Genomic DNA, 24,341 nt, shown 5'->3' with positions numbered 1-24,341 from the left:
GTATCAACTTATTTAATCCTCACTCCAGTCTTATTATTATCCTCATTTGGTAGATGGAAAAAATCACAGGGCAAAGGACTTAAGTAAGTAAAGACCTTATGTTATTTCAAAAGTAGAAGGAACTAGAATAAGTAAACTTTGAATCAACCAGGTAAAGAACAGGAGGAGATAAGGTAGCTGAGAGGTAGAGCTCTTAACATGCAGAAGGTCTGGATTAGATCCACAGCATTACAGGAAGGAGGGTCTGGGGAAGGAAAGAAGGAAGGAAAAAAGAAAGGCCAAGCTAGGACTCGGAGGTAGGGAATGCTTAGCTAACTGGTGACAATAAGGGGTGTAGTTGAGTGACGTGTAGCAGCACCTCATAAACCAATGTGAGATAGCAGAGCCTGTGCCGAGCATCTCCCAGTCTATCTTCTAAACACAGTGTGGCTTTCATCCTAAGAGCTGACAGGTTTTTATAAGGGTTACCTCATCAACCTTCACAGCCGTTCCAGCAAGGCCTGTGCGCTAGGATGCCAGAGTGTGTGGCTGGAACGAATGAAACACAAAGAGGCCACATAACTTCCCAGAGTCACTCTATGAGTCAACGTCTGCACTGGATGGAGAAATGTGGCCCTCAGGTTCCCAGGAACAGCACAGGAATTTTCCCAGGTCCCTAAGATATTTTTCCTTTATTTATTCCTTGCTCAAACCAAGCTCCCTTAGCTTCCAGTAATGGACAAAGCTTCCATCATTTTTAAATACCATTGAAAGCAGATAAGACGATTGGGAGAGAACAGAATGGACACCAGTGCTGTTCTTTATTTCTGACATGTGATTTGAGAGAAATCATGCCACTTTTCTGCCCTCAGATTTCCACTGCTAGGTAGAACCAAGCAATTTCTAAGGCACCTCCAATGCCAACAGTCTATGACAAGAAGGTGGCTTCTATATATTTTATTACATTAAAACTGAAGGTTAAATCAGTCAGACGCCTAGCATTTAAGATTTAAATCCTTTTTGAGCTGGAGTTACATTTTTTTAAATTTCCAGAAAGCCTCATGATGGGATCATGCAGAAAGGCCAGGGGAAGTTGCAGAACAGGAAGAAGGATCCTCCAGTGAAGGCAGAGACCAAAGCAAAAAGAGAAGGACTCTAGACAGAAGGGACAGATACAGCTATTTGTCAGTAAATACAGAAGTCCTACTGCATTGAGTCAACGCGTCAACAAAATAGAAGTCAAGAAGGTCAACATAGTTCTAGACTGTCTCCTAGTCAACCAAGAAGATTTTGTTCATTTTATCAACTTAATGGAAACAACTCAAATGTCCACCAATAGAAGAGGACTGACCAAATAAATGAGGTAGTATGTAGGGATCCATTACATCATCCAGAAACATCTCAAGATATCAAAGGGTCAAGTAAAAAGAATTTCTTATGGTGTTAAAAAACAAATATTCATGAGAAATCTTGGATATTCTCAGAAAGATACACAAGAAACTAGAGTAGATGAGAGACACCCCATACACAAACACACACACACCCGCACGCGTGTGCACACGTGTGTGTGTGTGTGTGTGTGTGTGTGTGTGTGTGTATATATATATATATATATATATATATGCTTTGGTAATTTTTGGTTAATTTGATATAAATTGCATCTTATTCAAAATATAAAGCAATTTTCTTTTTTGAAGGGGAGGTTACTGGGATATGAACCCAGAAGTGTTTTACCACTAAAACACATCCCTAGCCCTTTTTATTTTTTATTCTGAGACAGGGTCTCACTAAGTTGCTGAGACTGGTCTTAAACTTGCAATACTCCTACCTCAGCCTCCTAAGTTGCTGGGATTATAGGCATGTGCCACTGCACCTGGCCCCACTTTTTTCCTCCTTTGGTGGACTAGGGATTTGATCCAGAATCACACTACTAGTAGGCAAAGCGCTCTACCACTGAGCCACATTCTCAGCTAATAATTTTTTAAACTGACACTTTCCCTCTCTCTCCTGGCAACGTAGCTTCTGCTCCTACCACACGACTAAAACTATTTTCTCAAAGTCATTACACAGCTCCTTGTTACTCTTTGAGCCCTTGTTCCTTTGGCCTCCATGGCATGTAGTCTTTATGAGTGTCGCTTTGTTCTGAACACAGTCTTCCTTCTCAAGTTCCAGGACCCCCGTCTGTACCTGGTTCTCTCTCACTTTTCCAGTCCCCTCTCTGCTGCCCTTCCAACCTCCTTTGTTTGCTGGCCTTCCCCAGGTGACACTCAGTCCTTGCTTTCCTGCCTCCCTCGCTATCACAGTGACTTTTATGGCTTCAGCTCTTGTCCCTGGGCAGGCAGTTCCCTCATCTGTGTCTCAGCCCTTAAACCATCTTCTGGTACAGTCCTAGCATCTCTAGTTCTGTTGTAGGGACAAATGAGGCAAGACACCGAAGATAGCAGGAAACAGTTTTATTTGGCTGCAGCCAGGTTCAGAGGGTACAGCCTTCGCTGTAATCAATCAATCCCCTGAACCCAGCGTGTAAGGGGAGGGGCTCAGAAGATCACAGTCTGCAGAAGTTCACATAAAAGCAGCTTTTTCTTTCACTGTTCTGGGCAAGTTAACTCTTCAAGGACAACATCTGAGAAGGAAAGAACTTCATCTCCTCTTTCTTTCCTTCTCCTGCCTGCTGTTACCATGGGCCCATTTGTAACTTATCTTAAAAATGTAGACATCTCTGTGAAGCCCAGCTCAAGGCCAGAGGCCTTGTTTGCACATTTCTTCAGTACTATACTGGATACGTTTGTGAAAAACTAGTAAGGGGGTGTCCGGCACCTGGAGTGCTGGTATCTTCTCGGCCAGTAGCCAAGTAAACAGGGTGACATGAAAATAGGAAGTTTATCTACATTGGACTCTTTTGCAGAGACTCTTTTGCTGACAGTCCTAAAATCAGCCATGGTTAAGAGGGCTTTTCTGTGGAGAAAGGGGTGCCACTTCAGTTCAACCAGATTAAAACAAAACAAAACAAAACAAAAATCCTCATCAGATTTCTCTCTGGTCCAATCTCCACAATGCAGCTAATGATACCGTTCTCTGCTTAAAATATGTCCTCCTGGAAACCTCCCTCTCTCATCCCACCCTGTCCAAGAAATTCAGTTATCTCTCCCTTCCAATTACTCTTTTCCATTCCCTAAAATGTCTCATTTCTTCTCACTCACTGCTGCTCATTCTCTTCCTTTTGGATTTATAAGTTACCAGAATTTGGATGATCCAATATCTTCAGTCAGAAAACTTTAGTGATTTCATGTTATGTGTCTGATATTGTCCCAGGTCTTTCATATATTGCATTTTATTTCACTTAATCACAAAATAGCGTGTAACGTAGAGATTAACCTCATTTTATAGGTTGCAAATGAAGGCTCAGAGAGATTAAGGGCATTCCTCAAAGCTTCATGAGAATGAGCAGAGCTGATGCTCAGATTTATGGTTCCTGATTTCTAATTCAGGAATTCCTCCATTCCCCTACCCTGCTTGCTTACCAGATACAATCCGAACATTGGCCTTGACTTTCAAGATCCTCAACAAAATGGCCTTTCCATTTGTGTTTCTCTGCTACTGTCCTATACATAGCAAGCTGAGCTATTCTCAGGACCTTGAACACACTTAATCCTCTGCAGGGATTATTGGTTTGGCTAATTTTATTAATCTCCCTCTGTAAAGCCCTTTGAGAGCCCGACATAAGCTACAGAAATCTTCTCATCATTCAGTATTTACCTTCAATGCACCTCTTCCATGAATCTTTCTCTGGCCCACCTGTGGCTGTCTGGACTCATTTGTGCTTTCTTATGGAATGCTTCATCTTGAATTATAATCCTTTCTGTGCAGTATAAGGAAAGAGATCATCTTATTCTGCTATAATCACTGGCAATGTCTAATATATAATAGGCCACTGGAAGTATTTATTGAATAAATGCAAGAATCAGTGAATTAACAGGTATAACAACCACAAAAAATCACATTAGCACACATCCTAGGGCCGTGAAATATATCAGTGTAACTTAACTAGCTTATATGGGAATTTAAAAATGAGTGATACCAAAGATTCCTAAATTCTGGTCTATTATTTTTTATTGGACTTCATTCTGATAAAATATAATTTTTTTAAATAAAACTGATATTTTTCCTTCAAAGGATAATTTTTTATGATGAGATTATTTCCTTCCTGGCTCCCCCCCCCCGCCCCCCGTTAAAAAGTCCTTTCTCTTATGAAATAACAGGAGTTGTAAATGATGGTCGAATTTTGGTGAATCCTCATTTGATAAAAAATAAAGTTGATGACCTCATATTCACTTCTCTCCAATTCAGTCGTTCATTCAGGGAAACTTGGTTGCTTCATAAAATTCTAAAGTCTGCACACCAGTATTCTGATAACTGAACTAAGTGACTTTGTTCTGATTAGCTTCTGGGGGAAAAAACAAACAAACAAAAACAACAACAAAACCCAGCTCCTAATAGCATTCAGAAAAACAAAGCAAAAAAAAAAATTATGTGTACACGTATTTGCTGTGGAAACATGTTGGTATTTGAACAAGTCAATGGCATATATAGACTAAATTTTCCTTCTTTTTTAGTCTCTAAAAATACAAATTAAGTCTTCCTTTAAAATGTTAGTTAGGAATTAGGTTGAAACATTTGTGGAACTGCTTTCAAAATAGATTTGGATCCATGAGTGGTTCACAGGAAAGGGTCATTTTGCTCCTTTCATTGTGACCTTTGGATAGCTTGAAAAATATACTGCACTTTTTTTTTATTGTAGAGGCACACACAATATCTTTATTAAATTATTTTTATGTAGTGCTGAGGATAGAACCAGCATCTCATAGGTGCTGGGCAAGCACTCTACCACGGAGCTACAGCCCCAGCCCCTATACTGCACTTTTTGGTGATATTTGATCTTTTTAGTTAGGATCCCAGTTAAATTATGTAATTTCCAACTACAAACATGCAGTTTTGATTAACAGAAACAAAACAGAGGCTTCCTTCCCTGATTTCATTTTCTCACCTGTTCTCCATCTTCCTCCTCATTTTCTAGATCCAAGAAATGTATCTTTCTGTTTGGTTTCTTATGTTGTTCATTTAAAGGTTCTGAAGAAAACTGGAAGGGAAAAATTACAGCTTAATGTTGAGAATTTGAAAAGGAAAAAGCTTGTGGCATCCAAAATGATGTTCTTTGTGGAATTTAGAATTTATGCCATGTGAAAACTACATTCCTGGGCTGGGGATGTGGCTCAGTGGTAGAGCCCTTACTTAGCATGTGCAAGGCTCTGGGTTCAATCCTCAGTACCTCATAAAAATAAAATAAAAAATATATTGTGTCCAACTACAACTAAACAATGAATATAAAAAAAAAAGAAAATAGGTTATTCAAAATGAAAGCTGAAATTGGAAAGAAGAGAAAAGCAACAAAAGGTGAAGGGGATTAAAAATGTACTGAGATAGCCCTTCACACTTCCAAACTAAAGAGGCATCTTTAAAAATAGAAGAAATGCGTTAATGCTTTTCCTAATCCATTTTAAATCTGCTTAAGCTCGTTTTTCACTGCATTGTAAAATAGGTTTGCATATTAAAGTAAATGAGCACAATTCAGAATAGCAACAACCATTTTAAGATAAAATTAGGCAATTTTTATTTGTTTGCAAGTAAGATTAGAAATCTAAGAACTGTCTGGATGTATGTATAAAGCAAACCGTTATCTCCCCACAACATCTTGCGTGAACATCTTAATATTCACATAAAGGGACTGATCCAAAGAGGTTGTATTTCTGTACATCATTTAACTTTTTGTTTTGTTTGAAATGAGTTTCATTGTTTCCCTTCCATGAGCTGCCGAGCTGTTCTGATTAACTTGTTAGAATGAGGGTAGGAATGCCAGATGGCAGCAGAGATGTGGGGGTGGGCTGGACAGGAGCTGGTAGTAGCTACAGCTTGTCCCCAAATCTTGGCTATTAAGTATGTTATTTTTTTCATCAAAAAGAGAAAAAACAGTTTAAATAACTTGGGGAAATCCTACGTCAATATTAAACAAAAAAATTAGAACACCTTCTAGGTATGACCAAACATGTTTTTTAATATATAAAAGAATCACAATTTTTTTCTAATAATGAAAACAATCCAGATTCACTTATATAACTTAGAAAATATAGAAAAACAAATGGAATAAATAGTCAACAGTAGCTTCATCCTCCACAGAGATCCTTTACATATCTTTCTGTTTTGTACCAAATGGTGTCCTGTACATCCCATTTGTGATCTATTTCTTTCAAATAACAATATTAATATTCTTTGATATCAGTAAGTATTCACCTAAAACCTTAAATTAATGAATAATAGAATTTCGTTGTATGAATGAATCAATTTTTTTACTTTAACCAAGCCTCAGTTATAGTATATTTTTGTTATTCTGCTTTTGCTTTTATGAATAATGCTGGAAGGGATACCTTTTTAAATGTGTCTTTGCCCACCTCACTGATTATTCTTAGATGTGGATAAATTTGTAAGCATAACCTACTGAGTCATCTTTATGAGTTTTTAGATTTATATGCAATACTTCCCTCTGGATAGGTTGTATACATTTTTGTGTTTACAACAGCAATGTGTAAGAATAGATTTGTTGTTGTTGTTGTTGTTTTGGTACCAGAGATTGAACCCAGGGAGCTCGACCATTGAGCAATATCCCTAGCCCTTTTCATTTTTTATTTTGAGAGAGGGTTTCGCTAAATTGCCTAGGCCTTCACTGAGTTGCTGAGGCTGGCTTTGAACTTGTGATCCTCTTCCCTCCGCCTCCAGAGCCACGGGGATTACAGGTATGCACCCGGCAAGAAAATGTGTTTTTTTTTTTTTTTAAATTTATATTTTAATTGCTGACTGGTAATGTTAAAGATGTATTCATAATTTTATTTGCTTTTTTCTTCTTCATATGAAACCAGTTTCTCATTTTTTCATTATTCACCTTTAGCAAGAAAGACATGTTATATATTAAATATATCAGCCCTTTGTCAAAGGCAGTCACTTCCCCTGGTTTTTCATTTCTCTTTTAGTGTTAGTTACAGCGATTTGGGTTGGACTTGTTTTTCTGTCGTCAGATCGGTTCGTGTTTTCTTTAACAGTTCCTGCCTTAGACATCAGCCTTAGAAAAGCCTTTTCTCCAGAGCAACCCCACCCCAAAGTGGATACATATATAGAGAGATATAGAGATAGAGATATTGTGGTGAAAGTTTTGTCTCTAGAATATCCAGGCTCCACCATTTTGATCTCAATAATAGTTTTATAGCCAGGCACAGTGACACACACTAGCAATCCCAGCTACTCCAAGGCTGAATCAGGAAGATCACAAGCTCAAGGACAGCCTGGGACATAAATGTCTCACTAGAACGAGATACTGTCTCACAATAAAATAAAAAGGGTTTGGGGTGTATCTCAGTGGTAGAGCACCTCTAGATTCAATCCCAGTGCCACAAAACAAAACAACCAAAAAAAAAAAAAAAAGTTTTATTCTAGGTACTTACACAAGCATTTTAATCAGAATTATTCCAACAATGTTGATTGTGAAGAATGGTTTTCAGACTGAGTGCCATTAAGCTGATTGTTTAATCAATTTTCTCCACTCTGAAACTACTCCCATTTTTGCATTTTCTTTTGCTGTTTTTCTGAGAATATTTTTATTGATATTAGTTCTTTTCTGGGTGAATATATAAAAAAAAGATTTGATTTCTTTTGTACAATGTTTTTGTCCACATATCAGAGCTTCTGCTGCCACAAATTTTCTTTTGTGGCTATTATTTTTAACTAGTTTGACTAAGTAACACCGTTTTTATTTTATTTTATTTTATTTTGGTACTGGGGGTTGAACCCAGGGTTTTTCACATGTTTAGGCAAATACTATACCAACTGAATTTCATCCCCAATCATATTTCATTTCACTCCCTCCCCTTCATTTCATTTTGAGAGAGGGTCTGGCTAAATTGCCCAGACTGGTCTCAAATTCATGATTTTCCTGCTTCAGTCTGCAGGGTCTCTGGGATTACAGGTATATGCCCTGCATCCGGCTCTGCGTGACATTTTCACCTCTCTGCCTTTCTGCCTTATCCTTGTTCTCCTTCTCCCTCTCTCTCTTTCCTCTTCCCAATAAGATAATAATAAAAAGAGCTGCATTTAGGTTGCAGGTGTACCTTAGTGGTAGAGTACATGCCTATCATGTATGAGGTCTCGGATTTGATCTCCAGCTTAAAAAAAAAAAATAGTGTCAATTATTCTGGATTTTTTTTTTTTTTTGTAAAAAGAAAACTGTCTTCTAATTTGTTATAATTCATTATACATGATATCAGAATGCATTTCAACTCATTGTACACAAATGGAGCACAACTTCTCATTTCTCTGGCTGTACATGACACAGAGTATACCATACTTGCAATTATACATGTACATAGGTTAGTAATGTCCATCTCACTCCACCATCCTTCCCACCCCTATGCCCCCTCCCCTCTTCACTCCTCTCTGCCCAATCCAAAATTCCTCCATTTCTCTCGTCTTCCCATCCCCCGCCCCACCACTGTGGATCATTTGTCCTTTGTTTTGGAGGGAGATTGGCTTATTTCGATTAGCATGATATTCTCCAACTCCATTCATTTACCTGCAAATGACATATTTCATTATTTTGTAAATTGGTGCAACCACTCTGGAAATCAATATGGAAATTCCTTAGAAAACTTGGAATGAAACCACCATTTGATCCAGCTATCCCACTCCCCAGTTTATACCCAAAAGAAACAGTTTGATGATTACATATCTCCTTTCAAATTCACTTCCGTGATGCAGAGTTATTTGTGATAACTTAAATACTCCACCCCCTCTTCCCAACCCATCTGTGTTAATTTTTTGTTACTACAACAAAGTACTGGACTTAATCAACTTATAAAGAGAACTTACAAAGGTTTATCTTAATTCACAGTCTTAGAGGTTCCAGTTCATGAGTGATCGGCCTTGTTCCTTTGGGCCTGGGTGGAGCAGCATATTATGAAGGGAGTATGTGGTAGGGCAAAACCACTTACCTGATCACAAGATGGAAAGTAAAGAGTAGAGGAAGATGTGGAGGGTCCCACAATTCCCTTCAAGGGCATTCCCCCAACGATCTGAAGACCTTCTACAAAGCCTTTCTTTACTACCTCCTAACAGACCTCCTGGAGACCAAGTTCACACATGGGCCTTTAAGAACAGTCAACATCAAAACTCTCATACCTGCATCAGGTTCTTGGCTCACTTTTGTACCCATTGTGGGTGAGCACCACCCAGATTCAATGATCTTTTCTAGAAATAGCAATTAAAGAGTCCTGCATTAGGGAATATTTAGAATCAACTATATTGTAAAGCAGTTACATGAAGAAATCAAATTATATATCTGATTTTTATTAACGAACAAAAAGAATGGACTCACAAACCCTAAATAAATTTTGCCAAGAAGAAAATTTGCTGACAGGTGGGATGAAGAGCTGAAAACCCAAAGGAAAAGCTACTTGTTACTGCTTTTCAAGAAGTTTGCACTGGTGTTGTGAAATCGATTGCAGAATTGTCCATTCTATTTTAAACTCAAAGAATGTTAAGAAAAGACAAATGATACGCTTATAATTTATAAATGATTAAAATTCAATTTGTTTATTTACACCTGTTATTCACATAAGTAACAATTGTCTTATGCTTTTTAAAATAGATATCTCAGCAATTATTCACTAGGATTCATCAAGTTACAGTATGTGCTGTATCTTGAGGTAATTTATTTCTGTCAATGAAATATTTTTCATCATTTTCAATTAAATATGTAATTGCAGAGAAGACATCATTTCTTGGAATAATTGTAGGTGATAAATCAATAAAACCTCAATGGTGGCACATACCTATAATTCCAGCAACTGAGGAAGCTAACGTAGGAAGATTGTAAGTTCAAGGGCAGCCTGAGGAACCTAGCAAGACCCTGTCTCAAAATAAAAAATAAAAAGGGCTGGGGATGCAGCTCAGTGAAAAAGTGCCCATGGGTTCGATACCCAGGATCAAAAAAAAAAAAAAAAAAAAGCAAAAAAATATTAAAGTATTATGTGCTATAATAGGACTCCATTAGAGCTCACTCTCCTGAAATGTAATAACTAACTGTAGTAAAAGTTTGAACTAATGCTAAGTCTAAAAGTGGCACACACACCTAACATACCTCCAAATAGAACGCAAACGTTAAAAAAAAGTGTCACTGCCTTGATTTTAAATTTTGTAATGACACTTACAAGTAGTATTCAATTTAAAAAAAAGTCATTTCCACTCAGCATCACTCCAGCTAATGAAATGTCACAAAAAAAATCTGTGACTCAAAGAACTGTATTGTGTTGCTTCAGACATTCCATGGGACTAGAGAAAGTGCCGAAAAAAACAATGCCGGGGACAGTTCCGCTCCCTGGAAGGATGGACTCGGTGACCTCAGAAGTCTCTTTCAACCCTGAGTTCTGTAACACGTTAGTGTTACTCGGGGTTTCATGGAAGTTCCAAAAATGTTAGGTTTTGCCTTTTTTTTTTTTTTCTTTTGGTACCGGAGATTGAACCCAGGAGAGTTTACCACTGAAGTGCATCCCCAGCCCTTTTTATTTTTCATTTTGAGACAGGGTCTCACAGCCTTACTAAATTGCTGAGGCTGCCTCCCAACTTTCAATCCTCCTGCCCTAGCCTCCCAGCTATTGGGATTGCAGGTATATGCAACTACTCCAGGCAGCGTTATTATTATTAGTAGTAGTAGTAGTACCAGGGATTGAAATCAGGGGCACTCAACTGAGCCACATCCCCAGTCCTATTTTGTATTTTATTTAGAGACAGGGTCTCACTAAATTGCTTAGTGCCTCGCAGTCGCTGAGGCTGGCTTTGAACTCTCGATCCTCCTGTCCCAGGCTCCTGAGCTGCTGGGATTACAGGCATGAGCCACCATGCCCAGCCCAGCAGCATTATTTTTTAAAATAAATTAATTACTGTAGTTTAGATTAAGAGATTTTTTTACTACAAGGTGGTGTTTAAAAAAAAAAAAAAAACAGATTCAGTAGAATCCCAGTTATTTTTTCTTTGAGAAAATTCCCTGAAAATAAACTACTCACTTTTTCCAAGCAAATGTCTTAGTTCTTACTAGATTCCAAATGGAACTAACACTGCATTATGTAACAAATGCTAAAAGTATGATTGGTTTTTAATCAAAGGTCTTGTTGAAAACACCCACTCTGCTAATTGCATCCTTTCCCAAAGTGAGAACACAACTTGTGGAGGGAGAAAATCAGGTTGTACATGAAATGTTTGATTTGTTTTACTTGGTGTGTGTGTGTACATGTTTTCTGAATTTGTAAAAAGTAATCCTTTGAAACCAAGTTGTATGATGAATAAAGTGTTCCAGCCAAGTTTTAAATCTCAGCCAAGGGAGGTTTAAATGGCAAATGTCGGGCAGGACTATGCCCTCCCTGCAGCATGAATCTGCGTCTGCTTAAACAAAGACTTATTCAGAAGTCTAGTCAGCCACTTGATGCTTGAGTCTCACCAGGGAAACTCGAGGTCACTACAGCTGTCAGTGAGGTTTGTCAGGAAAACCCCAAGGCGTAGAAAGAAACAACACGATACCTGGCATCATCTTATGTACCAGACTTTTTACAGATCAGAACTTCATTCAGCACATAGATTCATTAGGAAACAATTTGTGTTTAATAAAACTAAGAAAATTCAAGTTCCACGTGTTGCACAACCAATTGGCTTGTTTTCTTTGATTTTGTGTTCTGTCTTCAAGCACATAATCATTCTTTAAAAAAAAAAAAATTAGCTGTAGAGGGACACAATACCTTTATGTTATTTATTGTTTTTTATATGGTGCTGAGGATCAAATCCAGTGCCTCACAAATGCTAGGCAAGCGCTGTTCCACTGAGCTACAACCCCAGCCCCATAATCACTTCTTAATTAGAAAATCAAACATTAAAAACCATTACTTTCAAATTTCATAATTTCAGTCTGAAAAAAAAGAATAAGTGATCAAAATGGGATTGTTGATAGAGTCATTCCTTCTTTGTGGATTGTAATCTTATTTTAGGGTCTCATGAGAAAAGATTCCTCTTTAATTCTTACTGTACTGTCAAGGACTATTAGGGAAAATTTTCTACTGGACAAAACAATAAAGATAGCACAAAATAGATTGGTACATATGGCTGTAGCTTAGCGGTGTAGCATGTGATTTTATTCATTCATTCATTCATTCATTCTGCACTGCGATTGAACCCAGAGGTACTTAACCATTGAGTCACATCCCTTTCCCTTTTTTATTGTGAGACAATGTCTAGCTAAATTGCTTGGGACTCACTAACTTGCTGAGGCTGACCTGGAACTTGTGATCTTCTCCCTCAGCCTCCGTAGTCGCTGGGATTACAGGCATGCCCACCACATGCTTAGCACAGACCCTGGGTTCTAATCCCCCCCTACACACACACACACACACACACACACACACACACACACACACACACAAGTTGACAACGTTCCATTTTTAGTTCTCCATTAAATTCTCCATATCATTTGTCCATTAAAATACCTAGGACAGCAGAATCATGCCCCACAGGACTTTTCTTTTTTTTTTTAAGACTTAAAAACAAGATTATACAGACATAAAAAGTTAATGATCATGTCACCCTGCGGCCACTATTTCTGTAGTTTTCCTGCGCTGAGTCTTTGGTGTTCCTCTCTCACACCCCACTCTCCCCCAGCACCCCTTCACCGCATGTGGAGACCCATGTGAAGCTTGAAGCGGAAGAATCACCCCCCCCAGACGCCTTCAAGTCGGGGTGAGTTCTACTTTAGCTCCCAAGTTCACTGCCGAGGCGGGTGCAGGGGGATGGACTCGAAACTCCCTCAGTTTCAGTTTCCTCATTCTGCAATAAGGTGCTGAAGAAGACCACAGTAAGGACAAAATTCTATGGCCTCAGTAATAAAGTCCCATTTAGCTGGAGTCTACCCTTTCTCCCTTCCCACTCCCATGGGGCAAGCACTCTTCCCTGAGCTACACCCAAGCCCTAAATTCGCCTCCATAAAGAACTGTGGCCTTTACTCTGTCACTGTCGTCTTGCGCATGCACTTCTTTTAGTTCTTTTCCTTTTTCTTCTGCTTACTGTCTGCTGGTTCCTCAGCAGTTTATGTCAAATAGCTCTACCCTCGGTCTGTTTCACCTTTTCCTTGATCATTCCTTCATTTGTTCTAAATACTGCTGTCTGTACTCTTAACCCTAGAGAAGCAATTACTTTCAAATGAGTTCCTTACTAGATTCCAAATGGAACTAACACTGCATTACGTAATAAATGTGCTTTTTGTTGTTGTTGTTATAAGTAAGAAATGTGCTGGGCACGGTGGCGCACGCCTGTAATCCCAGCGACTCCAGAGGCTGAGGCAGGAGGATTCCTAGTTCAAAGCCAGACTCAGACATTTAGGGAGGCCCTGAGCAATTCGCTGAGACTCTGTCTCTAATAAAATATATGTTTGCTGTGTCAGAGTGCATTCTACTGTCATGTATAACTAATTAGAACAAATAAAATGATCTAAAAATAAAATTAACAACAAAAAAAAAAAGGGCTGGGATGTGGCCCAGTGGTTAGTGCCTCTGAGTTCAATTCCTGTTACCAAGAAAAAAAAATTGTTATTAAATCAATATTTCAGGGGGCTGGGGATATAGCTTAGTTGGTAGAGTGCTTGCCTTGCATGCACAAGACCCTGGGTTCAACCCCCAGCATCACCAAAAAAAAGAAATTAGTATTTCATAGGCCATTTTTACTCAGGTTCACAATAGTAGAAAAACATATCTAACATCATGCATACTATATAAAGATGATAATGAAAAGATTTGAAGGTATAAGTCAGGCAGGATTGATTTTATCTGATTTATTTATTTATTTATTAAAGATTTACTTTTTAGTTGTGGTTGGACACAATACCTTTATTTTATTTATTTATTTTTATGTGGTACTGAGGATGGAACCCAGGGTCTCTTACATGCTAGGTCAGCACTCTACTGCTAAGCCCCAACCCCAGTCCTGATTTTACCATATTTAAAATGTTCTTATATTGAAATATTTCAAGGGCTGGGATGTAGCTCAGTTGGTAGAGTGCTTACATGCACAAGGTCCTGGGTTCAATCTCCAGCAAGTTACAAAAATAATTTTAAAATCTTGACCTATGTTAAATCTAAATACTTTGTGCCCCACCCCGAGATTGAACCCAGGACTTCTGCTCTACGACTGACAGGCACCCCCACTGCCATATATTCTTGGGCACATGTGAAGGAGGTGATAAGAGTTATGAATATGTACATCTCCAAGCAAACTATGTTTTCACCCCTTGACTAACACGTGTACAGTGTAATAAACCAGATGTTTTTTTCACTTCTTTATAATTTTATTCCATATGAAGGTTTAACAAATAAAACTCACTGTGCTTTTAAATTTCATATGAATGTTATCGTACCATCTTTCCATGAATATTGAGATTTATCTATGTTGGCACATTTAGATCAAGTTAGTTTGTTGTTGTTTTTTTTTTTTTTTTTGGTGATGCTGAGGATCAACTCAAACTCCTTTTAAATGGCAAGTGATTGCTCTACTGCTGAGCCCCAGCCCTGCCCAAATTGATTTATCTTGATTATTGTAAAAATTTTTTATGAGTATGCCACAATTTATCCACTTTACTGTTAGTAGATATTTAGATGGTTCCTAAGTATTCACTGTTGCAAATGGTGTTAGAATTGGTAAGTCTTGTAATTGCTTCCTTGGGCACACATGTGTGAGAGTTGCTAAGAATTATGAACATGCACATACATTGCTGTCCAAAGTGGCTGATTCAATCTATGGTCCTGCCAGCAGCTCATGAATTTCTTCTGTTCCACATCTACGCCAGTGTTTGATGACATCGTCAGACTTTCTGGTAGAATGAAATGCTAGTTCAGTTTGGTTGTCATTGGCCTTTCTCTGATTATGAGTCAATCTGAGCATTTTAATTTTGTGTTAATTGAATTTCTTTTTCTGCAATTCGCCTGCTCATATCCTTTGTCAATTTTGCTTTTCTGTCATCTTTATTCTACAGAGAATTTTCCTTTGTAGATTTTGTGAGGTAGGTGTCTAATTTTAATTCCCATATAATTAATCATTTTTTCTGGCTCTGATTATTGACAGGTTTCTCCTTTCCCTGCTGATTTTAATGTTGTATGCAGGTTTCGTGTATGAAAGGTCCTATTTTTCGATACTTTATTTAGTGCTGTTGATGCACTTCCCTGCATTAATGCCACAGCCATAGTTTCATAGCTTTCTAATAAGTGATCTTTTTTTGGTACAGAAAACATTTTTTCCTTTTTCTTTTTCTTCAAAATCATCTTTTTATATCAAATTTAGAATCCACTTACCAAAACTCTGCAGAGATTTTGGCTGGAAGTTTGAATTCAAGGTTAATTGGGAGAATAAGGTACATTTTTATAATATTGGATCTTCCAGTGAACAAGGTATATTTCTGCAATGATGTGGTCTCCTTTCATTTCTTCCTGTTAGTTTCAGAATTTTTTTCTAAAACATTTTATGACATGTTTTGTTAGATTCACTCCTAAGAATTTTAAGGATTTATTTATATGTTTTTGAGATGGGGTCTCACTATGTTGCCCAGCCTGGTCTCAAACCCCTGGACTCAAGTGTTCTTCCTGTCTCAGCCTTCCAAATGCTGGGGCTACGGGCCTGTGCTACCATGCCTACCTACGGATTTCAATACTGCTATATTGGTGTATATAGAAATACAACTCAGCTGGGCGTGGTGGTACACACCTGTAATTACAGCAACTCAGGAGGCTGAGGAAGGAAAATCACAAGTTTGAGCCAGCCTCAGCAACTTAGCAGGATCTTGTCTCAAAATAAAAAAATAAAAAGGGCTGGGAATGTTGCTCAGTGGTAAAGTACCTCTGGGTTCAATCCCAATACCAAAAAGAAAAAAAAAAAAGGAAAAAATTTAGCTCAGTTTTGAAAAACTCTATTATTAATTCTAATAATTCATTGATTTTCTGGATTTTCTATGATAATTTTGGTAATTGGAGATTGTTAGTTTATTTTCTGTCTTTCTAAATTTTGTACCCTTCTTTCCTTCCTTCCTTCCTTCCTCTCTGCATCTCTGTGTCTGTTTCTCTCTCTCTCTCTCTCTCTCTCTCTGACTCAAACTTCCTGTATGCTGATGAAAATAAGTTGGGAAAATAGGTTTTCATGGATTGATTGTTCTTGACTGAGAGAAGTACTTCTAACAACTCACAGTTGGGTATCCTGTTTATACAGAGTTTTGGGAGCAACCTTTGTCAGATTAAGGAAGTTGCTTTTTATTCCAAGAATTTCTGTTTTGCTTTAACCATGCATGGATATTATCAATTCTGGCATGAGCTACATCCATATATTTTTATTTCTTTTCATACTTGAGATTACCTCTAAACTTCCTTTCTTTGTCTGATTGTGGCATAAAGATTATACTGATTTCATACATTGTGTTGAAAAACATTCTTTTTCTATTATCTAGAACAGAATATATAAAAAAGGGTCATCTCTTCGTTGAAGGTTTGATAGAACTTTTCTGTGAAACTATCTAGACCTGAGAGTGTTTTTGTAGGAAGAATTTTAACCTTTGAGTTTATTTATTTAAAGATCAAATATCTATTAAGGCATTCTATTTCTCTTGAATCAGTTTAGATCATAGTTATTTTCTAGGAATTTTTTCCATTTCATGTACATTTTAGATGTATTGATGTGAACTTACTCCTAGAATTTTGGCATTACTTGTTTCTGCTTTATGTGTATTTATGTCTCCTTTCTCCTCCTCAATATTGCTTTTTTGTGCTTTTTTTCTCTTATTTTCTGCTTGGCCTTGCCAGAAGTGTGTCTATCTTGTTAATCTTTAAAAAAATTTTTTGTGTGTGTGTTTGTGTGTATCTGTGTTTCTCTCTTTGTTTCTCCCATATCTTTTTTCATTAATTTTGTTAGTGAGTCTATGTTAATTGCATCCTAGAAAGAGATCATCCTATGTTTGATTATTGATTCTTTGATATTTGTTGAGATTTTTATTGTGGCCTCCTCTGTGATCTACTTTGTAAAGTTTCCATGTGTTTTTGGAAAAAATGGAATTAAAAAAATACATATTTTTTTTAGTTGTAGATAGACACGATATTTTATTTATTTATGTGGTGCTGAGGATCGAACTTAATGCCTTACACATGCTAGGCAAATGTGCTACCACTGAGCTATAATCCCAGCCCAAGAAAATGGAATTTAATTATGTTTGGCAAGGTTCTGTACGTGCCTATTTGTAAAAGTGTTGTTTTTCAAGCACCTATGACTAATTTTTGTCTACTTTGTATTTTGGTTATTGGGAGAGATATTACAATTTCCTTTTTGCTTGTTGATTTGTCATTCTCCTCATAGTTTGAACAATTTTGTTTTTTATATTCTGAGGCTGTGATATTGATACATATAAGTTTAATATCATTAAATATTTCTGGAAATTTTTATTTTTATCATTGGATAGTTACCCACCTTGCTTTTTGTCTTAAGTGTGGAAATTTATTTTTATTATCATCTACCTAGCATATCTTTTCCAATCTTGTACTGTTTTGCGTTCATAAAATGGTTGTAAGTTCCTTTCTTATTCAAGAGAGACAGATTGTCTAGAGACTCCTTCTTTTCCACATTTGATAGCTCCACAAGAAGAGAGCTCAGTAAATCTGAGTAGTTCAATGGAAAGACTGACTGATACTAGCTTCTCAATATTGCCAGGCACCCCTTTCTAATTAATCTGTTTCCGCAATCAAGAAGCTCTTGGCTGGGGAATGTGGCTTAGTTGTGGCTTAGAGTGCCCCTTATGCAGTTGAGGGGGAGAAATAAAGTTTTTGTCTTTGTCAATGCTTTATTAATCACTCAATATACTTTTACTTTATAGGTTCTTAATCAAGAAAATGACAATCTTTAATGCTAAGCACTGCAATAGACATCATCAATTCACAGCAAACAATTCTAGATTAATTCTAAGCACTGCAAGTACACTTAATCATGATAGGCTCATGATAGACATTCCCTCTGCATTCTAAGTTCAAATGTCAGATCAAAAGTCTCAAGCCTTAGGCTTTAAGTCCAGCAGATGCACACTCACTCAGACTGCGGTGATCAGGTCCGGAACCAAGGCAGGCTTCTCCAGGGGTGGAACTGACCGCCAGTTGAGGAGAGGGTCGTAGAGAGAAGTTGCGGCTTCAGAAGGGTCAAGACGTGTGTAGAGTTTGAGAGCGGTGAGGAAAATGCAGAAAGCAGGCAAAAAGAGGAAAAGTGTTGCAATGTCAGTCCAGGTCCTCATCAGGCTCTCAGCATGAGGATATCAGTATTGGCTGGCTGAATGTGCGTTCATTTGCTCCACTATTTATACCAAATTTGGGGGCTTTTTGACACCCACCCCCCACCTTCAACCCTTATCAGCTGCCAACAGGTCTCTTAGTGACATCGTTTACCCTAGGGTTAAAACATCTGGTCTGGTGGTCCCACCCTGATCTTTTCGCCTTTCCCCCTTATCAGGGTGAGGACAGCAAGCCAGAGGCTTCACTCTGAGTTATCAGGGTGGGAAGAAGTGACTTGCTTGTGCCTGAGGGCCATACTGGGGGGCTCTGTTAGTGCCAGGTGAGACTGCAGGTTTCAATCTGGATTTTTAAAATGGAGTTGCTTAGGCTCAAGGCCCAAGGCCATGCTTACAGTGTCACAATACCTTCTATCAAATTAGTAATGAACACCCTTCCTTGATTTCTATCATTCTCCTTGGTTATGGAAATACATGAGGTTTAGAAAGAAGGAAATTAACTTGCCTTTTGACATTGAGTTGGAAGTATCTGTGGTACCTCTGGATGTAGTAATCATCTGAAAATGGAAAATGGAGCTCCTGAGAGAAGCTAGGATGTCTGATTAAACCACAGAACCATCAAAATGTAAACAGTCATTTAATCTGAAGGACAGAGTTGCTGTAGGGAGATATCTAAAGTTAGAAGAAGCCTTAAGAGAATTGTTGTGAACCAAATCCTTGGTGAACTGGGAAAAAGAGGAGCCTGTGGTGACAACTGAGGCCCAATCAGGAGTTCCTAGATGAATCAGAAATGTGACTAGATTAAACAGCAATCATTTACAAGCTATTTAAAGTCTGTCAGTCCTATATTTAAATGCTTTGCATGTATTAAGTCATTCAGATGTTACAACAACCCTTTGAGGTAAGTAGTATTATTTCCATTGTGAAGACAATGAAACTGAAGCACAGAAATTTAAACAATATTGACATAGTTACTGCAGGTGGTAAGGTTTGGAGCCAGCCTCAAGTGAGGCAGTCTAGCTGCAGAACCTGTGTTCTCAGCCACCTCATTATATTCTCTCTCAAGAAGCTAAGCAAGGAGACAGTTTCAAAAAGAGAATAGACCATGGAATTAAAGGGAAAAAAAACTTAAATCAAATTAAATTTAGCAGAGTGTCTAAGAACAAAGAACAAGTCATGAAATGGGTAGCGTCCCAAACCAGGCAAGATTCAGAGAGTTCCACCCAGGCAGGCAGCATTTACAGAAACTAGACATTGGTAAACAGTTCATAAAATATCCTGATGCTTTCTATCAAAATGTTGAGTCAGACTCATTTGATATATATGTCACCTACAAAGAACTGAGGATAGATCCTCTAATATTGCCAGTTAGAAATAAATGATGTAAGGTTATTTCATATTTATTTAAACTTAGGACATTTATTCAAATAATTACTCAATGTTAGGATGGCCTTAGGCCTGAGCCTAAGCAACTCCATTTTAAAAACTCCCGTTTGAAACCTGCAGTCTCACTAGGCACACCCACAGAGCTATTCCGTGTGGCCTCAAACAAGTGACTTCCCCTCACCCTGATAAACAGAGTGAAGCCCCTGGCAGGCTGTTCATGCCTGATAAGAGGAAAAGGCGAGAAGATCAGGGTGGAGACCACCAGACCAGATGTTTCTGACCCCAGGGTAAATGATGTCACTGAGAAATCCAGTGGTAGCTGATAAGGATTGAAGCAAGGGGGGGGGGAATCAAAAGTCCCAAAATTTAGAATAAATAATAGAGCCAGTGAACAGGGATTTAGCCAGCCGAAACAAGGATGCACTCGAGCTGGAGAGCCTGATGAGGACCTGACATCCCATCACTTGTCATCGTTCCTGAGCCTCTGGGTGATCCTCACCGCTCTTAAACTCTACCACCTCGCCTGGACCTTGGTGAGAGTCGCAACTTCTCCCTACAACCCTCTCCTCAACCGATTGTCCACTCCACCCCAGGAAAAGCCTGCCTTGGTTCCAACCTGATCACCGCAGTCTGAGTGTGCATCTGCTGGACATAAAACCTAAGGCTTAAGACTTTTGAACTTAGCTTGCAGAGGGAATGTCTGTCATTAGCCTATCATGATTAAGTGTGTTTTGCAGTGCTTAGATTAATCTAGAATTGTTTGCTGTGAATTAATTAATCTAGAATTGTTTGCTGTGAACTGATTATGTCTATTGCAGTTCCTAGCATTAAGGATTGTCATTTTCTTGATTAAGAACCTATAGAGTGAAACCGTATTGAGTATTTTGAGTGAATAAAGCATTGAAAGAGGCAGAAGCGCGTGGACATTCTTTATTTTTCCCCTCGACTGCATACATCTCAATTTTGCCCCCTCGTGATACTCAAGTGTCTTCTAATAACATTTACGTGGAAAATTGTGGGGCTTTAGTTTGTTTGGCTTTGGCTTCCTTCCTTCCTTCCTTTTTTTCTCCTCTCTCTAGTGTGCGCTCGCTCTCTCTCACTCTCTCTCTCTCTCTTTTTTTTAGTAGTGGGATCAAATGTAGAATTTTGTGCATGCTAGGCAGATGTTCTATCACTGAACCACACCCCCAGCCCTGAAAATTAAATAACTCAACAGGTCAGCTATTACAAGAAGTATTAATATTTTTGCCATTATCCTAATCCTAACCAAAAGAAGTTTTTTTTGTTGTGCTTGCCTATAATACAGAATAAGGGAGATGAGGAAAACCACCTTAATGCATTTTGTAGTTCATTTCTAAATGTTAAATATCAATTATCATTGTTTTACCTAAATTCTAAAGTATGTTTTAAAGGAAATTTGGAATTACTTTTCTATTCAATATTCAGAAGAGCATTTTTTTCTTTTTCTTTTTGGTACTAGGGATTGAACTCAGAGCACTCAGCCACTGAGCCCCATCCCCAGCCCTATTTTGTATTTTATTTAGAGACGGGGTCTTTCTGAGTTGCTTAAGGCCTCCCTGTTACTGAGGCTGGCTTTGAACTCATGATCTTCCTGCTTCAGCCTCCCAGGCTCCTGGGATTTCAGGCATGTGCCACTGCGCCTGGCTCAGAGGAGGATATTTTTGATAGACCAGGATATGACAATTTGACAATAAATGGGATGGATTAAAAATTTTTATACATTTAAGTAAGATATATGAAATTATATTGTTCTTTTCAATAGCCAATATCCAATACGTCCATTTAGATACAACTTTGATTAAGTACATCTATACTAAACAATAAAAACTGCAATAATGGGCTGGGGTTATGGTTCAGCGGTAGAGCAGTCGCCTTGCATGTGCGAGGCTCTGGGTTTGATCCTCAACACCACATAAAAATAAATAAATAAAACAAAGATATTAATAAAAAAACTGCAATAAGTTTTAAAAATGATTCTTGGATAAAATCACTTCTAAATACTCATTCACAATGACATGAAAGGCTTCCTTAATCAGGTCAGTTATTTAAATTATTATTATTTAAATTTTAAATAATAGAAAACTACTCAAACTATCTTTAAAATATATATTATAAAGGGGAGAGAATTGAACAACAGCAGAGGAGGTAGAGAGGGAAGATGGGAGGGGAGGGGAGGGGAGGGGGGATAGTAGGGGATAGGAAAGGTAGCAGAATACAACAGTCACTAATATGCCATTATGTAAAAATGTGAGTATGTAACAGAAGTGAGTCTGCATTATGTATTTGGGGAGTTCAAAACCCAATTGAGTCAAATGTATGAAAGATGATATATCATGAGCTCTGTAATGTTTTGAACAATCAATAAAAAAAAGGAAAAAAAATATATATTATAAAATGGGTTTTTTATAAGCATCATAATTAGGTTTATCACAAGGAACTCCAAGAATAGAACTACAGAAAAGCTTAGAACCAGGAATTTAAAAACTAGACTCAATACTTCTTACTGGGGAATATATGGCTTCTTTTTTTTTTTTTTTATTCTTTATTTGTAGTTGAACACAATACCTTTATTTTGTTTACTTATTTTTAATGTGCTGAGAATTGAACCCAGGGCCTCGAACATGCTAGGTGAGTGCACTACTGCTGAGCCACCACCCCAGCCCAAATATATGGCTTCTTGTGTTGCCTTTGATTTTTCTGCCTTTCTCTGGAGACCTTTGCTATAGTGTGCTCATGGCCAAACATCTCACAACCGGCCCTGGCTTTAAATCACTTCTTATACATGTCTGAAAGTGATCTTGACTAGTGTCATAATCTAAATCTCTAAAATTAAAAAAATCTGATTGGCTGCATGGGACAGGTACCAACCTCCAACAATGAGCAAGGAGTGGGAAGGGAGAGGCAGTTCTCAGAAATAGGAGACAACAACTCAACTGGGTAGTTCTGTTGTACATATTATTTGGAAAAGGCAGACTTATTCAGGTAAAATGCACAGATCACACAGTGCTACTGGATGTTTCAGAAATGGCACTTATATGTAGAAAATATTAAATGCATGGAATATAAACAGCTGCCTGTCACCTAAGATTGTTATATTTCTATATCTGTAGTTTAATTGCTACAAAAGCCAATGAGTTCATCAAAAGACCCCTATTTAATTTCACAGAGAGATCCAGCAACTTTACTCAGGCCTCCCGAGTACACTTGATGTTTTCCACTATTTATCTAACAAATTTAGAATACTAATTTTTACTCACCAAATTCTTAGGAACTTGTTAATTTTTGAGTTAGCTTATCACTATAGTTTCATGATATATTAAATGCAAGTTTGATGAATGTTTTAAGGTTTCTTTTCCTAAGCCACTACACTTGTTGACATATAAAACATGCTCCAACAAATGGTGCTAGTCAAACTGGAAATCCATATGCAGCAAAATAAAATTAAACCTTTATCTCCCATGCTGCACAAAACTCAAAGTGGATCAAGGACTTAGGAATTAGACCAGAGACTTGTACCTAATAGAAGAAAAAGCAGGCCCAAATTTTCATCATGTCTGCTTAGGACCTGACTTCCTTAGTAAGACTCCTAAAGCACAAGAAATAAAATCAAGAATCAATAAATGGGATGGATTCAAACTAAAAAGCTTCTTTGCAGCAAAGGAAACAATAAAGTGGAGAGAGGCAACAGAATGGGAGAACATCTTTACCACATGCACCTCAGACAGAGCACTAATCTCCAGGATATATAAAGAACTCAAAAAACTTAACACCAAAAAAAAAAAAAAATAACCCAATCAATAAATGGGCTAAGGAAGTGATCAACAAATATATGAAAAAATGTTCACCATCTCTAGCAATTAGAGAAATGCAAATCAAAACTACTCTAAGATTTTATCTCCAGTCAGAATAGCAATTATCAAGAATTCAAGCAACAATAAATGCTGGCGAGGATGTGGGGGGAAAGGTACACTGATTCATTGCTTGTGGTACTGCAAAATGGTGTGACCACTTTGGAAGGCAGTATGGAGATTTCTTAGAAAAGTTAGAATGAAATCACCATTTGATCCAGCTATCCCACTTCTTGGTCTATACCCAAAGGACTTAAAATCAGCATACTACAGTGATGCAGACACCTCAATGTTTATAGCAGATCAATTCACAATACCTAAACTGTGGAACCAACCTAGATGTCCTTCAATAGATGAATGGACAAAGAAACTATCATATATATACACTGTGGAATATTACTCAGCCTTAAAGAAGAATGAAATTATGGCATTTACATGGTGAATGAATAGAGTTGGAGAATATCAAGCTAAGCAAAATAAGCCAATCTCAAAATACCAAAGGTCAAATGTTTTCTCTGATAAGTGATGATGATCCTTAATGGTGGAGGAAGGGGGACAAGGAAAGAATGAAGGAACTTTGGATGGAGGGAGGTGTGTAGGGGAAAGATGGTGGAATGAGACAGACATTTTTATCCTATGTATGAGTATGATTGCATAAATGGTGTGACTCTACA

General features: G+C 37.8%; 1 protein-coding gene and 1 long non-coding RNA gene across 3 annotated transcripts in view; one reads left to right on the top strand and one right to left on the bottom strand.

Moving 5' to 3' along the window:
- Ddx59 (DEAD-box helicase 59) overlaps positions 1-24,341 on the top strand; it is an 89,263-nt gene that overhangs the window by 4,413 nt on the left and 60,509 nt on the right. The window lies entirely within an intron of this gene.
- Positions 2,418-5,472, bottom strand: LOC110598663 (uncharacterized). 2 transcript variants are annotated; one of them, XR_013426463.1, is made up of 3 exons: positions 5,024-5,472; positions 3,736-3,838; positions 2,418-2,934 (listed from the first exon to the last, which is right to left on the bottom strand). It is a non-coding gene; the product is annotated as an uncharacterized LOC110598663 (long non-coding RNA). The 2 variants fall into 2 exon arrangements; XR_005730731.2 differs by having other exon boundaries at positions 2,418-3,838.

This window comes from Ictidomys tridecemlineatus, chromosome 10, assembly GCF_052094955.1.
Source record: "Ictidomys tridecemlineatus isolate mIctTri1 chromosome 10, mIctTri1.hap1, whole genome shotgun sequence".
NCBI lineage: Eukaryota > Metazoa > Chordata > Mammalia > Rodentia > Sciuridae > Ictidomys > Ictidomys tridecemlineatus.
The sequence above is the reverse complement of the archived record's forward strand: the minus strand, read 5'-3'. Positions and strand labels throughout refer to the sequence as shown.